General features: G+C 46.2%; 1 pseudogene; it reads left to right on the top strand.

Moving 5' to 3' along the window:
- Window positions 1–1,254: 1,254 nt before the first annotated feature.
- LOC136488251 (protein NRT1/ PTR FAMILY 5.7-like) lies at window positions 1,255–17,218 on the top strand (annotated as a pseudogene).
- Window positions 17,219–17,536: the final 318 nt, after the last annotated feature.

Below are 17,536 nucleotides of genomic sequence, written 5' to 3'. Positions count from 1 at the left end.
TGTTTTATCCGAATGTTGCATATATTTTTTATAATGGTTTCAAGTGTTTTTCAGGTGTTTTTACAAATGTTTCAGATGCATATTTCAAGTGTTTCTTCTATCTTCAGACGTAGATTACAAGTGCTGCATCTAGATGTTTCAAAAATAGATCTAGTGTTGCATCTCCTTCGAAAGTAGATCTGGTGTTGCAATTAGATTACAAGTGTTGCATCGAGTGTTTCAAAGGAATTCCTCGCCTTTTGTTGTCTCGTTTCAATGTCTCCTCCTCCTTTCGGCGCCGGCTGGACCTTCGCCGCTCCCTCTCCCTCTTCTCGATGCTGGTGAAGTTCGGGCGCGAGAAATAAACTGCAGGCGTGGACGTCCAGGCGCCCCGCCCATCCCAACATGTGGGTGCTAGCAAGCCCAAAAAACTGGGGCTCAGACTTCGTCCGTACACTGCGTGGTATCAACACTCGACTGCTTTTCAAAAAAAAAAACGCACACTCAACTAGACACGTGTTTGTGGTGGACACCCCGGATCGTGGCAAAATATATAGTGGAAACTACATATTGGATGCAAATACAAAAACCAAGTAGTTCTATGTTTTTCTAAAAAAACAACTTAACAAATCTATAGTGCATATAAATTTATACTGACGTGTAAAAGTTGGATTGAAACTCAAACTAAAAAATTATATAAAACATACCAAATTTGAGCTGCATATGCACTAGAAGTCTAGAAGGCGCAACCCTAGAAATTTGAGGTGCATTGTTTACGTTTAAGTCGTCAAAACGTCAAATTCAAATTAAATTGCAGGAAATTATTTTTTAAAACTAAAAAAATCATCAATGAAGACGGGCAAATAATAACCGGCTGCCTCCTTTAATCCTTAAACTGAGGCGGCCGGCTCGGTTAATCGATTAACAGAGCGGGCTGCTTAGGGAGACCATTAACAGAGGTGGACACCTTACGACGTTCGCCTACATTAAGAATGTTTTTTTCTTTTTTTAGAACGGTTAGGGGCGAGGGCCAGTGGATGAGCGGTCGTTGGGCTGCGCCGCGGCCCACCATCGGCACTGTTCGGGTGTACGGACGCCTTATACGCAGCATTTTGTTGTTGTTGTTTTCTCGGTATATAGTTGGTAGCTGTGGACCCTAGTGGAACTCCAGTTGTGAATATCTAATTCTGTTTCTACTCTTTTCTATCGTCTAGTAAAACTGAGGTAATTAAATTTTCATAAATGCTAGAATTTAGTCGCCTGAGATCTCAGGCGATGGGTATTCATGTACTGTCTGCTGCTCTTTGCTGTTGAGTTGACGTAGGGAACAAGAGAAGCCTGATAGATGGCTGACAACGTCGCCTGATCGTTTCAAAAAAATCAGGCACTTGTATAATAGCAATCCCCTTAAAATTTCTGCCGCCCCTTGTATAAAAAATAATTTGGAACAAAAGGGGTACGAAACAAACGATGACGACGTTGGAGGTTGGTCACGCAGTCAAGTGTCAACCGGCAAGAGATCGAAACGCACCCGCCACCCGGCGAATTGCATTGCATTGCAAGTTTGCAACACGGCACCGCGGCCGCGCGTTGCTGGCATGCTGGCTGCTGCCGATGGGCGATGGATGCCTTGCCTGGCGCCCTGGCCCTTGCATTGCATTGCACCTCTGACATCCTGCACTATAGCACTTTCGTTTGTATTTGACAATTATTGTTTAATCATGAACTAACTAGGCTCAAAAGATTCGTCTCGTAATTTACAATCAAACTGTGTAATTAGTTATTTTTTTATCTATATTTACTGCTGTATGCATGTGTCCCTAGATTCGATGCGATAGAAAGAGAGTGAAAAAACTTGGAACTTTGAAGCAATCTAAACAAGGCCGTAGTAGCTGACAACCGATCTCGCAGTGGAAGCTACAGTTGAAGGCACAGAGTCATAACCTGATCTCTTGGACGTCGGACGAGGACTGGAGATCGATCCATATCCTTTTGTTTATTTGTGTGTACATAGAAAGATTCAGATTCTTCAGTCTCCTGCCGCGCCCCCTGCCCCTTATATTCAGATTCTTCAGTCTACGCGCAGGAGCGCCTCGGCTAAGGGTGCTCGTCGCCGCCTTCAGGAAGAGGCGCCTCCGGCTGCCCGACGACACCGCCGACCTGTACGAGGTCGGGCCGCCGCAGAGTGGCAACAAGAGGCTGCTTTGCCACACCGACCGACTACGGTAATAAACTAAAGCGATCGCGAAATGCAATTGCATGCTTTGCTCCCTAGAAATCTACAAGTGCTGCAACGGTGGCTCGTACGTACGTACGTGCAGGTTCCTCGACAGGGCGGCCATGGTGGAGCACGGCGGCGCCGGCGAGGGAGCGAGCGGGGCGTGGCGGCTGGCGACGGTGACGGAGGTGAAGGAGACGAAGCTGCTGGTGGCGACGCTCAACTTCGGGATGACGGTGGCGCAGGGCGCCAGGGCTCCACCTTCTTCATCAAGCAGGGCAGCGTGATGGACAAGCGCCTGGGCGTCGGCGGCGCGCACGCACTACTGGACTCAGTGAATTTGCCGAGTGCCAGGGGCACTCGGCAAAGCCCAATTTGCACTCGGCAAAGGCTTTGCCGAGTGCTGCACTCGGCAAAGAGCACTCGGCAAAAAAACAGTCGGCAAAGACGTCTTTGCCGAGTGTCTTTTGTCGGGCACTCGGCAAAGCCTTTGCCGAGTGCCGACACTCGGCAAAGTTGGAACCGAAAAAAAAGCCGAAAAAATGGGAATTTTTACCCAAAAAAAATGAAAATTTTTTTTTAATTGGTGGAGGCCCCCACCGGTCAGCGCCCATCCATCTCCGGCTTTTTTCGCGTAAATTTCACGGCTACGCGGCCGACGGGATTCGAACCCAAGACCTCCCGCTGCGCACAAACCTCCTCTACCACTACACCACACTGTCACTTGTGTCTGGATTCCGTTTTAGTTCCCAATATATTATACTAAACCGAGTGTAAATTGCTTATTTGAGACCCTAAATGAATTCAAATCAAAAAGTGGTCAACTACAAAGTTTCATAACTTTTTGAGATCTACAATTTTCATTTAGTAAGTTTTTCCATCCGAGGTCGTTTGAAAAATTTGAATTTTAAATTTGAGAGATTCAAACGTAGTTTTGCATGATAAGATGATTTCAAATCAAAAAGTTGTCAACTACATAGTTTCATAACTTTTGGAGATCTACAATTTTCATTTAGGAAGTTTTTTCATCCGAGGTCGTTTGAAAAATTCAAATTTTAAAATTTTCAAATTCAAACGTCGTTTTTGCATGAAAAATGATTTCAAATCAAAATGTTGCCAACTACAAAATTTCATAACTTCTCAAGATCTACAAAGTTTATTTTGGTCATTTGTTCATCCGACATAGTGGTAGTAACATTGTTCACAAATCATATATATCTCTCTTCTATTTTCATGAAATTAATATGAGAGATGTATATTTTATGAACAACGTTATTGTCGCTTTGTCAAATGAAGAAATGACCAAAATAAACTTTGTAGATCTTGAGAAGTTATACAACTTTGTAGTTGAAAAGTTTTTCATTTGAATTCATTTAGGGCCTCAAAAATTGATTCGAAAAACTGATTTGCCGAGGGCCAAAAAAATGCACACGGCAAAATACCTCTTTGCCGAGTGCCAAAATATAGGCACTCGGCAAAATACGGCTTTGCCGAGTGCTAGAAAAAAGGCACTCGGCAAACTGAGAGTAAATTGCTTGTTTGAGGCCCTAAATGAATTCAAATCAAAAAGTGGTCAACTACAAAGTTTCATAACTTTTTGAGATCTACAATTTTCATTTAGTAAGTTTTTCCATCCGAGGTCGTTTGAAAAATTTGAATTTTAAATTTGAGAGATTCAAACATAGTTTTGCATGATAAGATGATTTCAAATCAAAAAGTTGTCAACTACATAGTTTCATAACTTTTGGAGATCTACAATTTTCATTTAGGAAGTTTTTTCATCCGAGGTCGTTTGAAAAATTCAAATTTTAAAATTTTCAAATTCAAACGTCGTTTTTGCATGACCAGATGATTTCAAATCAAAATGTTGCCAACTACAAAATTTCATAACTTATCAAGATCTATAAAGTTTATTTTGGTCATTTGTTCATCCTACGTAGTGGTAGTAACATTGTTCACAAATCTTATATATGTATCTTCTACTTTCATGAAATTAATATGAGAGATATGAGATATGTAGATTTTATGAACAACGTTATTGTCGCTTTGTCAAATGAAGAAATGACCAAAATAAACTTTGTAGATCTTGAGAAGTTATACAACTTTGTAGTTGAAAAGTTTTTCATTTGAATTCATTTAGGGCCTCAAAAATTGCTTCGAAAAAATGATTTGCCGAGGGCAAAAAAAATGCACACGGCAAAAAGCTTCTTTGCCGAGTGCCAGAAAAAAACACTCGGCAAAGACGTATTTTGCCGTGTGTTTTTGTTTGCCGAGTGTATTTTATTTGGCACTCGGCAAACACGGTATTTGCCGAGTGCCCGATAAAATACACTCGGCAAAGCCTCGGCACTCGGCAAATCGCCGGTTTCCGGTAGTGACGGCTTCGAGTTCGAGCTCGCTGCGGCGTCCATCTTCGCGCTGTCCGCGGTCGCCATGATCGCCACGGTGGCGTTCTACGACAGGGCGCTGGTGCCGTGCCTGCGCCACCGCGGGGGCGAGAGCGGGCTCAGCATCCTGAAGCGCGTCGGCGTCTGCATGGCGTTCTCGACCGTGGCGCTCGGCGTGGCGGCGGCGCTTCCTGCGGTCGCCGGCACCGGTGTCGGTGTCGGTGCTGTGGCTGGTGCCGCAGTTCGTGATCATGGGCGTGGGCGACGCGTTCGCGGTAGCGGGCCTGCAGGAGTACTTCTACGAGCAGGTCCCCGACGGCATGCGCAGCCTGGGCATCGATCGGGCTCTACCTCAGCGTCTTCGGCGCGGGGACGTTCCTCAGCAGCCTGGTGATCACGGCGGACGACCGCGCCAGCTCCTTGGGAGGCCGCGCCAGCTGGTTCGCCAAGGACCTCGACCACAGCAGGCACGACCTCTTCTACTGGCTGCTCGCCTGCATCGGCGCCGTCAACCTGGCCTTCTACGCTCTCGTCGCCGTCAAGTACTCGTACAAGCAGACCGTCGTCGTCAAGGCCGCCGACAGTGTCGGTCGGTGACGACAAGTCCGCCGCTGGCGACGTCGAGTGCGCCGGCTTCGCCGCGTTGGTGGTTATGAAACCAACCTATCATCACATATTCACATTCGTGAGCTTAATTAATTTGTAAAGAACAAATGGCAAACGTGCGCGTCGGCACTGGGCACTCGTCTCCGACTCCGGTGGCCTAGGCAATGCGATGCGGCGAGCGGCGTTCCCAACTCCCACATCGCTGTAGCGTTTAGCCATCAGCAGGGACGGGGTTCAGGCCTTCAGGGATTTGGGGCCTTGGGCCTTGGGCCTTGGGCCTTGGGGTGGCCTGGTGGTTGACACTTGACAGGGTTCGGTCTAGTTGGGCTAAAACAAACTTCTGGAAAGAGGCAGCCGAGTTTATTGAGCTGAATGATCCATTGATGGGCAGAGACTAGTGTGTTTCAATGTTCCCCTAAAAAAAAAAAAAAAAAAAAAAAAAAAAAAAAAAAAAAACTGGCCCAGCCTTCGTGCGTAGACTGCGTAGTATCACAAAAAAAAAAAAAAAAACTCAACTCGACACGTGTAAGTGCTGCTGAGAAACGAACTGCTGAAGATTTCAGGAACGCCTCTGGACCTCTGGTGGACACACCCGATCGTGGCAAAATATATAGTGAAAACTACATATTAGATGGAAATACAGTATCAATTTAAAAATTTATTTTCGTTCCTATTTTTTTTAAAAAACTTGGCATATCTATGGTGCATATAAATATTACTCACATGTAAAAGTTGGATACAGAGTCAAACTAAAAAATAAAAAATATATATATATATATAAAAATAACAAATTTGAGGTGCATATGCACTGGAAGACGTAATCCTAGAAATTTCATCTTCTAATGCACGCACATCTGAAATTTGTTTTTTTTGTATGAGTTTCTCAAAAGAAAATTTGCATCCCAACTTTTTACATGGAGTACATATTTGTATGTATTATAGATGTGCCAAATTTTAAAACTCTTTTAGCGACCAAAATATGTTTTCTGAATTCGTTTTCATGTTTTGACCTAGTATGTAATTTCTGCTACATATTTTACCCCCGATTGTAGCACCTTTTCACATAAACATACATTTAGGAGTCCAGGTCTCTAGGACTCCCAATAGCTCTTCGAAGCTCGAGCATGCGTGCTAGCGGACTAACGCACAAACCATCCGTTCATCTGTCCTCGGGCACCGCATGACAGTTTCAACGTACACAGATAAACAAATCATAGAACCCAATTGTGTTGGTTGTGGAAACTTATCAGATTTATGTCAATCACATATTGCAGTTATATAAATTCTTTCACCGTTAGCATAGAAACCTCACTCAGAAGAGTATGGTGACGTCCGAATCAAGCATATCTCAACTGTGTTCACACGTTAGCATATCTCAACCGTTAGCATAGAAATCAATTGGGTTTTTGTACAATAAATAACCTACTTATATACGAGTAGTTTAAAATGTACAATACTCCAAATTTTTTTTGATGTGTGCAAGAAAACACGTGTACGATGTGGAGCCATAATTTCTACTCTATATCTATGACCTAGACGAGACTATGGATTAGCATCTTTTTAAGATCTAATAGCTAGGAATTAGTAGCATCTATTGGAAAGGTTTGGTACTCTTTTGGCTTCTTTTCGTCTGAGATCCAAACCGAATGACTGAAGAGCTCCTGACGTGACGCGCGGAAAAGGACCGCAGAGAATTTCTCATAAGAATACAAGTTTTGATAGACAGGCTGATTAGCGTCCCTGTCACGTTTCCATTTAGTAGCATGCCTACCCCAGGAACTGCAGACACACCACAAGCAAAATGAGGATTATCTCGATTCTACACGCCTTTTGTTTTCCCAAACTAGTATAAATGCTAACGCCCACGTTAACCATGCATACTCGTCCTTTACGAACATAGGCATCATGCACATCTTATCTCTACAATCCAGTAGTCGGCAATCCCTCCTGTTACCATAAAAAAATCTTATATCTCTATAAAATGTCTTCGAGAGATACAATTGGTAGATTTAAAGATCAATTAGTACTTAAATCTTGGATATACGATATCAGCTGCAAGTAATCTAACCAATTGATTCCTGAATCCTACTACTAATCATTCTGTTAACAATAGCATGACTATAGATACTTATTGTCATCGCGCCTGCGCCACGCGTGGGCCAGCTTGCTGGGCCGCTCGCGCCCCGCCCCCGCGTTGGGCCGCACTCACCGCACCGTGGGCCATGGCATGGGTTGCCGGCCACGCGCCCCGTTTGGGCCGGTCTTGTGCCGCCCACGCCTAGGCCGCGTGCGCGCGCTGTGTACCTGGGCCGCTCGTCCGCGTGGGCCACCGCGGCTGCGTGCTGGCCGCGTAGCCCAGTGCCCGGAGGAAATTTCATTTCCTTTTTCTTATTTGCAGAAACTTCATAAATCCGCCAAAAAGTATAGAAAAATCACAAAAATACAAAACCAATTTTGTTAGTCTTCTAAAATCATGATCTATCGATTAGCGTATTTGGTTCATCTAGTTTTAGTGTTGCTCTAATTATTTTAAAATGTTCAATATTGTTAAAATGTGAACTTGTGGTAATTTTTGTGAGAAAATGGTGATAGTGTTGACTCTGAAAATTTTACAGTAAATTCCTAATATTATTAGCTGCTCACTGTAATTTTTATAGCTCCAGAATAATTAGTTGCTAGATAGATAATGATGCTCTATTTTGAATAAAGATTAAATCTATAGAATGGAATAAAGAAACAACTTGGGTTTATATAACTGAAACACTTGTTGGGAAATGACACCTTTCTCGACGATGTTGATATGTAGATTAGTACGTTAGTCATTAGAGCTAGCTTGTTAGTTAGTAGTATGTACTCTGTTTTAAGAGTTGTTGTTGCCTTGTTAATTAACTGTTGCATCATCTTTGCATCGCATTGCATACCATAATAGGGACGACGATGAATCACGGAGTCATTGGGAGTTACTGGTGAGATGGTACTTTTGGAGATCGTGTCACCAAGATGGAATACTAACTTTTAGTTATATGTTACCCAGGCAAGCTCCGGTGAATAACTCCTACTTTTCTGCACTTTATATTATGTTTGTGCATTAAGTTTTAAGGAGTTGAATGATGAAAGGATCAAGATGTCCAAGAGGGGGATGAATTGGGCTAATTATAAATTTTCTCGCAATAATTAAATCATATGGATAGCCCAATTAACCCCTTGTACCTAGAAAAGTGTTTCTATTAATCTAACACACAAAGGACTTGCAACCTATGTTCCAAATTTACTCTAGCTTGGCAATTCTATAAATGTAAGAATAAGTATTGAATTGCTAAAAGTAAATGCTCAAAGTAAATAGGAAGAGAGGAACGCGGCGATGTTTTGCCGAGGTATCGGAGAGTCGCCACTCCCCACTAGTCCTCGTTGGAGCACCCGCGCAAGGGTGTAGCTCCCCCTTGATCCGCGCAAGGATCAAGTGCTCTCTACGGGCTGATTTTTTGACACTCCGTCGCGGTAAATCACCCAAAACCGCTCACAACTTGAGTTGGGTCACCCACAAGCTCCGTCAGGTGATCACCAAGCTCCCAATCACCACCAAGTCGTCTAGGTGATGGCGATCACCAAGAGTAACAAGCACGAACTCTCACTTGACCACTCGAAGCCTAATGAAAACGGTGGATGCACACTTTGCTACTCTTGATTCACTAATGAGGCTACTCTCTTGGATTCACGAATCTCAATCACCTCACTAGGACCTTACTCTTCTTGGCACTCACAAACGTGTTTCTTAGCTGTTGGAATGAGCAAAAGTGACTCCACACATGAGTGGAGCTTCTATTTATAAGGCAGCCTGAAAAACGAACCGTTATGTGCCTCTATGGGGTGACCGGACGCTCCGGTTAGTTCAACCTGTACACCAGTGTTTAAGTGTTGACCGGACGCTGGCAGGGTCCGATCACCACTGACCGTACGCGTTCGGTCACATAAAACCCTCACTGGATGCTTACTGTACATGACCGGACGCTGGATCCTCAGGGTCCGATCAGTATTGACCGGTCGCGTCCGGTCGTAGAATTCCTTCTCTGGAACCTTACTGGAGACGACCGGACGCTGCCTCTCAGCGTCCGGTCGCACCGAACGCAATCTCCTTGATCAAATAAACTGACCGGACCATGCGGCCAGCGTCCGGTCGCACCGGAGCCAGCGTCCAGTCAGCATTTGACCCTTCATTCACTTCCAACTCTCGAACATATGTGAATGAAGTTTGCTCCATAGGATCATAGGGCTGTTGTGGAGCTACCTAGTGCTAGTTTTAACAAGTGTGCACCACACCTAACTCACTAGACTCATCTAGGTCAAGCTACCCGTCCATACCCCCCTTAATAGTACGGCCACAGAAAAAACAAAGTTCTAAACTACTCTAAGTGTCACTCCAACTCCAATCGACACTTAGAACTAGTCATCCTTAACCTTGTCGTCCATCCTTTGAAAGCCGAAACGATTTTCATTGTAGGGGCATGACCACCTTGATTGCCCAATTGATCTCCATTACCATGACCTAACTTAATTGCCTCTGTAAAACACATGTTAGTCATAGTAATCTTGTATTATCATTAATCACCAAAACCCAACTAGGGGCCTAGATGCTTTCAAATGGAACCCACTTACATATATACATATTTATCCTATGAGTCTTACTAGTATGACAGGATCGTGTAGTTTGCTATGCTACAGGACTTTGATAGAAGTCGAGTGATTGCCTGTCACTCATGAGAGATAGGAAATATATTATTGTTGTTACTGTATTATTATCACCTGAAATAAATAAATATATATATATATATATGAATGATAATTGGAGACCGGATGGAATGGTACTTTGGATCTGGACTTAGTTTGGCATTCGAGCGAGGCTCGAATTGCATTTGTTTCGCCTATGTCGGTTAAGGACCGACCGTTGCATTGGGTTCTAGGTAGGTCACAGACTTATTATCCTAAACACATACTTGTGTATGGGCGCGGAAAGACTCATTGCTCTCTTGTCATGGGTTCTGACTTTTTCTGTACCAACTGATTGGAGGCGGGGATGGTGGAGGTCTAAGCACCGCACTGATTCTAGAACTCAGGAGCGGGGTCTTGGAGTCCAAGTTTGGACTGGAATCTAGACCCCATGATAAGAGAGTGGTGGGTTGATCCTGTTTATGCCTAGGGTACAAGCAGGGCGTGTGTTTCGAGGTACCTAGCTGGGCACATTGATTCGTGAATAGTCGGGTGATCCGGTATGACTTGTTTATAATCTAGCACCGTAGTAAGAACTAGAATATGAAAGATATAAAACTAGTTCTGATTGCTTACCACCTGCTTAAAAGTAGTACATGTATTTACATAGAATGGTTAGTTAATGAACTAATGATGACTGCTAATAAAATTGAATATAACGACGCACGTTTAGTAATGCTCCTGCAGATGCCATAAACCCACAAGCCAGAGAGCATTGCATACTCTTGGAGTCTTTTCTTTCCTCCTGTTAGGTAAGTCTTGCTGAGTACAATTGAGTACTCAGGGTTTTATTTCCCCTCTGTTGCAAGTGATAGGTGGATGCTAGAGCTGACTCTTGTCGTCCATCCTTTGAAAGCCAAAATGATTTCCATTGTAGGGGCATGACCACCTTGATTGCCCAATTGATCTCCATTACCATGACCTAACTTAATTGCCTCTACAAAACACACGTTAGTCATAGTAATCTTGTATTGTCATTAATCATCGAAACCCAACTAGGGGCCTAGATGTTTTCAATCTCTCCCTTTTTGGTGATTGATGACAATACCACATTGAGTATGTGAAAGAGTGAGGTTTTTGATATGCTTGGTTCATATAAGCTTTTGTCAATAAGAACAAAGTAGATAGGCAAGCTTATATGACCTAAGCCAACACGATGTACTCAAAAGATATGAAATAGGCTTGAGTACAAGAAATAAAACTCATTTGCATCAGAGTTAAGCGCGGAAGCAAGGGCAAATGAGCATGATATGACATAAAAGGAATTCAAAGTAGAGAGCACACATGTCATATATCACAATCACATAGATATCACTATCACATAGATATAATAGTATGTATGAAAGTAAACACACAAATGCATAATAGTAATAGTGTATCACATAAATAAAACTCCAAATGTATATAATATACTAATAGCAAACTAGACTCCCCCTAAAACTCGCTCCCCCTGAGTCTACATACTCGAACCCTCTCCCCCTTTGGCGTCAAACACCAAAACCTAAGGGTCAGTCGGCGGGGCTACAATAGACGAGCCGGGCGCTGAGGTACGAGGAGCAAGCTGAAACTGGGCGCCATCGTCATCTGACCCTAAGCTCTGTACTGACTGACCCTCTATGACCGGAAGTGTCTCTAAAGCGGTCTGGGTCTCAGCTGGGGCAGGTGCTGCCTGTGATGCTGCTGGTATATCTATCGTAGGATCGGAAGATGCAACAGAAGAAGGGAGCCTCTGAGTAGTCACGTCGATAGGAGCTACTGTAGAGGGACCGAGGTCATATATATGTGGTGGTGTAGGCATCCCTATCAACTCGCTAAAAGATGCTCCAAGACTCCTAGAGACTGACGTGTCAGGCACAAATAGCGAGGGTGACTGATCCGGTGTGAAGCCCGTCTAAAGTGGTGTGAAACGCGGGGCTAACACTAGCGAGGATAACCACTGGGACACCTATACTGTGGGAGAGGCAAACTAAGCTAGAGGCTATCCCTGACTCTGAAGCCCACTAGGCTGTACTGCTGGAGTCATCGTAGTGGTGGCAGGCTGAGCAAGCTGGGGCAAAAGATGTGGCTGTGGGGCCCCAAGTGTTATTACTACATACTGCATAAATCCCATAAGCTGCTGCTGCATGAGTAACTGCTGCTGATGCATCTGCTGCTGCTGCTAGAGGACATGCTGCTGTCGCTGGAACTCATCCTGACGAGCCTAAAACTGTGCAAAGTTGGCAGCGGTCTCCTGAGCCTATCGTGCCTGATCCTGCTGCATCCGCTTAAGAATAGCAATCAAAGCGGGGTCCATCTGCGGTGCAGGTGGAGCTGAGCTAGAACTGTCGGCCTCTGCATCGTGTCTGCATGGAGGCATCTGAGGAATAGGCAGGTAGTCGTCATCTGAACTGTCACTGGACTTGCTCCTCTCCTCCTGAGCCTCAAGCTGCTGCTCCTCAGTAGCGGCTATGCCTCTGATAATCTCGTCCTGCTGAGCTGCTGACTCTAGAACATCTGGACGACGGCGATGCTGAGTGGGTGCCTGTGGTGTGCTATGCCTGATCCTCTGTGTCATGTTATAAGCTAGAAACTCTATAGTGGCACCTCTGTACTCTGCAACCATCTCAGGTGTCCTAACATGCATAGCCTTAAGCATAAGAAATGTGATCCAATGTGCATATGGAAGCTGCCTGCGACCCTTGAAGCCCTCAGCTATCGTGTCCTCCATCTCAGACAGAAGAAGATCCCAAATATCGAACACTGTCTACTGCATCAGGGCATTGAGGAGCCAAAACTATAGGCGAGTCAGACCCTCTCTGTATCCCATCCTAGGAAGTAGTGTCCTCCTGATGATAGCCTCTAGCACTCGAGCTGTAGGGGTAAGATCACTGGGGTTCCTCCTCGACCCCTCACCAAAAGGCTCTTTGAAGCAATGACGCACAAGATCTGTAGGGGGCACCAAACCACCATGAGGGCACCTAGGAGGTTGTTGCTGTCCATAACATACCTCATGTAACCTGACAGGCTGCTCTTGTAACCTTAGTATCTCCCTAGCCCTCTGACTCATCATCTTGTAGTCTCTGCCACTGAATGCAAAGTGAATATATCTATGCTATGGGTCAATATAGAGAGAAGCATAAAACTGATAAACCCAGGATGGAACATATGAAAGGTCCTTGTTGGTTTTGGTAATTGAGTGACAACCTAGGTGGACTAATTGTGTTTATGTGAGATACATAGGTGATTAGTCCATAGGTACATGTGTATGAGCAACATATGCCATGGAGGTGAAAATGGCTTGGAGATGTTGCAAAGCTCACACATGTGATGATGAAGGAGCTTATTGCACATGAGACATGACATTGAGTCATGTGATCAAGGTGGAGAAGATCAAGACAAGACTTGGCTTGATGGATCGGTTGCAAGCGTGAAGGGCAAGTCGAAGGCTTTGGAGTGATGGACCGCGTGGCGGTGAAGCTTGAGCAAGACTTGGCGCCGATGGACGATGGCAACGGTGAAGAGCAAGTGAAGTCAAGATCGATGAACCAATATGATCATGTGATGATATGAAGTGGATCATATCATTGTTGATCGTGTTGGTGCATGTGTTGCATCAACATTGGAGGAGATGGAATGGAATGCGCAAGGCAAAGGTATAACCTAGGGCATTTCATTTCACCAGTCATAGGTGTGTAGAGAAGTTTATGACCGGGTTTAGGATAGATGGCCGTACTATCAAGAGGGGCAAACTTGTTTGCATATCGGTCATCTAGTGCCACTCGAGTGATCTAACTTTGCATTGTCGCTAGGATCGAGTGGCGTGGCAAGTTGAGTGGCTAACATCCTTTGGGAAATGATTGTGAAAATGCTAACACACATACACATGATGGTGTACACTTGGTGGTGTTGGCACATTTACAAAGGAGGTGGTGTTTGCAGGGTTAAGATGGGTTTGGGTCCCTCTCTCCCTCCCGCCGAGCTTGCGAGGCGAGATTCGGCGCTTTCGAGAAAATGGGATGCCTATTTTCTATTGCGCCGGATGCAAATTCTTGTGGTTAGCACACTTGAGCAAGGGTGAAGAGAATGGAGGAGATGCCAGCGTCGGTCAAGTGACCGGATGCTGGATCCAAAAGCACCGGATGCTACCTGCCTGCGTCCGGTCGTGCTGACGTGGAGTGACACAGAAGCTGGAGTGTGACCGGACGCTGGCTGCGTCCGATCAAGTATGACCAGACGCGTCCGGTCGAGGTCGGTACCTTACTAGAAACGACCGAACGATGGGGGTTCAGCATCCAGTCAGTTGAAAGCTGCTGTGTCCGGTCAAGTCAAGTGACCATTGGAATCAGGACACATGGCAGTCTGTGGGTGACCGGACGCTGAGGTCCTGCGTCCGGTCAACACGACCAGAGCATCTGGTCGGCCCGACCATTGCCCAGTGAAGGGGTAACAGCTAGTTTAGCCCTTAGGGCTATAAATAGAAGTGGCCTTTGGCCATGGCCGGTGTGGAGCACCTCAAGGGACTTAGTGTCCATGCTTGTGAGTGCTTAGGAGCCCTCCATCACACATATACTTGATAGTGATCATTCGATTGTGTGAGTGAGCGATTCTAGTGCGATTGCATCATGAGGTTGCATCGAGTGGCACTAGGTGATCGAGTTGCAAGCCGATGGTGCTTGTTACTTTTGGAGGTTGCCACCTCCTAGACAGCTTGGTGGTGGTCTCCGTCGAAGCGCGCAAGAAGCTTGTGCGGCGCTCCGGAGAAGTGCTTGTGAGGGGCATTGTGCTCACCCCGCGGGAGCTACGAAGAGCAACTCTAGTAAAGCGTGTCATTGAGCTATCCTCACTCAAGGGGTAGGTTCTTGCGGCGCCCAACATGCGGGCTTAGCGGGTGATGCTAATTAGCCACCGAACCACCAAGTGAGCGGTCGACACAACAGGGACTAGCGTGTTGGTAAACAAGTAAACCTCGGGAGAAAAATCATCATGTCAACCTTGTTCTTCCTGTTGGTTTGCATCACTATTACACAAGCTTGCAATTACTTTTATACATATTAAGCTTGTGTAGTTGCTCTTGTAATTAGATAGCTTGTGTAGCTTGCTAATTACCTTCTTGCTTGTGTAGCATAGAAGTAGCTCCCTTGCGTGGCTAATTTGGTTTTAGTAACCTTGTTAGTCACATTGCTTAGTTTGTGTAGCTAAGTATTTGCGCTCTCTAATTAGGCATTGGTTGCCTTGTTATTGAGCATTGCTAGTGAGCATCGTTAGCTTTGTGTTTTTGCTTACTAGCATATGTAGGAGCTCCCTTGTCGCTTAAAGTACTAGTGGCATAGGTTTGTGTAACCTTGCTCCTAGAATTGTTTAGGAGAGCTCTAGCTAGCTCGGCACCTTTGTTGCATAATTGTTATCTTTGCAAGGTGCTAGTGAACATATATAGTGGGGTATAGTCTTGGCTAGACCAATAGTTTTAATTCCGCATTTGTATCGGTTAGCCGACGCGATTAAGGACGCGTTTGGCGTTGCTCCCGGCGGCTCTGGCTCCTCACCTCGGGTACTATAGTGACACTGTAGCAGGAGCCATTTCGGAAATCGAGGCGCAAAATGAACTGAAAAGAAGCCGAAAAGAGGAGGAGCCGGCGAAGCCACGATTTCGAGCTCCACCGGCTCTGTGCTACAGTGCATGAACAGTACCGGAGCCGGAGCACCTCGGAGCTCCTCCAAACAGGTCCTAAGTTTTAGAAAAGACTATTCACCCCCCCTCTAGTCGCCATCTCGACCCTTCAACATATACTCCAGTCCATCTAATCAAATCTGTCAGCCCCGGCAGATATGCAAGGTAGGGGCGAATATGCTCTCCAGCTACTGCGACTATAGCCTCAATGCTACAAACCCGCTGGGATCTGAAAACTGCTCCACTGTTCAGATATGCATTATAGAAGTCTTCCTAGAGCGGTGTATAGAATCCCTCTGAAGCTCTCTCATCCCTCCTGGGTGGAAACCACACATCAAACTCTATAAAGCGAAGCTGCTGAACCTGCTTGGCCGTGGCAGCCCTCAAGTCAAGGTGGGTCACTGGAGGCGGACCCTATGGACGAGGTGGTGGACGTGATCCCCTTCGTTGTGTCGACGGCCTCGGTGACACTGGAACCTGGGTACGACCAGAGCGACATAGCTATGGCTGGGGTGTCTACTCGGTCTCCTCGGCCTGCTGGCCCTCCTCACCCTCCTGAGGCTACTGTGACTGCTGTCCCTCCTATGTCTCCTGAGCTGGCTGAGGCTCTGCTGGTGGGGGCTGCTACTGTGACTCCTGCTATGACTCCCCCTGAGGCTGAGAATCCACAATGGGAAGACATCGGCCTGCCATCATGACAGTCCTAGATGGACTACCATGAAGTCACTCAATCTCCTTAAGTCTGCCCTACACGTCTGGTGCTAGATGATCTGCAGTGACAACTCCACTGCGGACACCTCCTCTCTCGGCATGCTCTGCAGCCTCAGCTACTGCTGCTGCTCTCACTGTCTCTGCATTAGGGTACTTGCGCTTCTTTGATGCAACCTGCTTCGTCGCCTTGCCTTTAGTTCCTACGGGCAAGCAAGGCAGAGGCCTCCAATCATCATCTCCTGGACCACCACCTACATTCTTGGTGCGAGCCATCTGATCTGACTAGAATCATTGCCGCTGACAAGAACAACTATCCACAGACACTTTTGAGGCTTGGCCTCGATCCGTACTCGCGAGCTTGGCTTCGAGTTAACTGACAACTGCTCCTATCACCTCAACGGCACCGACTTGCTGCACGATGGAATAGATGGATATACAAGTAAATACAATATATCTAATAGATGCGAAACCCTATGAGAGCAAGCAATGTAGGTACGAAATTGAATCGACTGGCTTGCTACCTGACGAAATGGTGATCCAATGAAAAGAGAAGTGACACGTGAGGGGAACACCAGGACCGCTAGGGTTAGGGTTTGCGATGAATTGATAGCCCTAGATGCAATTGAAGTCAAAGCTCTGAAGCAGATCGAGTTAGGTCACGACGACGTTGGAGTAAGGGTTATCGACGCGGAGCAATGGATGAGAACTAGCAGTGAATCTCAGCGGTGTGCGCGCGGGCGAGCGGTGGTGCTGGCGTGGCGAGCTGGTGTGGGGAAGAGTTGTGTGGGTGCGGCGGCGGTGGAGGCACAGCAGCGTGGGCAGAGGCGAGTGGGGCTTGGCGGCGCGCATGCGGGCAGCGGCAGCATTCGGCTTGGGGCACGGGCGTACGGCGATGACGGTGGTTAGGTCAAGAGCACGCGACATTATATAGTGGCCCCTAGCGGATCAAAAACGCAAAACAAGAAAGAGACTTGATGCCACACGATATCTACTAACCAGACGCTCCGGTGGTAGCGACCGAACGCTACCACCCAGTGTCCGGTCGATTCCAGAGAGGTCCAATTCCTCTGGAATCGCGACTAGACGCGTCTGGTGGTCCATGACCAGACGCAACCAGAGTCCGGTTAGTCGCCTTTAACGCCATGTAGATCGACCGAACGCTGGAACCCTTCCTGACCGGATGCTCCAAAGCAGAGTCCACTCACTCCTTTAGCTTCTGTTCAC

The sequence above is a fragment of the Miscanthus floridulus genome, chromosome 10, assembly GCF_019320115.1.
Source record: "Miscanthus floridulus cultivar M001 chromosome 10, ASM1932011v1, whole genome shotgun sequence".
In the NCBI taxonomy this organism is placed as follows: domain Eukaryota; kingdom Viridiplantae; phylum Streptophyta; class Magnoliopsida; order Poales; family Poaceae; genus Miscanthus; species Miscanthus floridulus.
The sequence above is the reverse complement of the archived record's forward strand: the minus strand, read 5'-3'. Positions and strand labels throughout refer to the sequence as shown.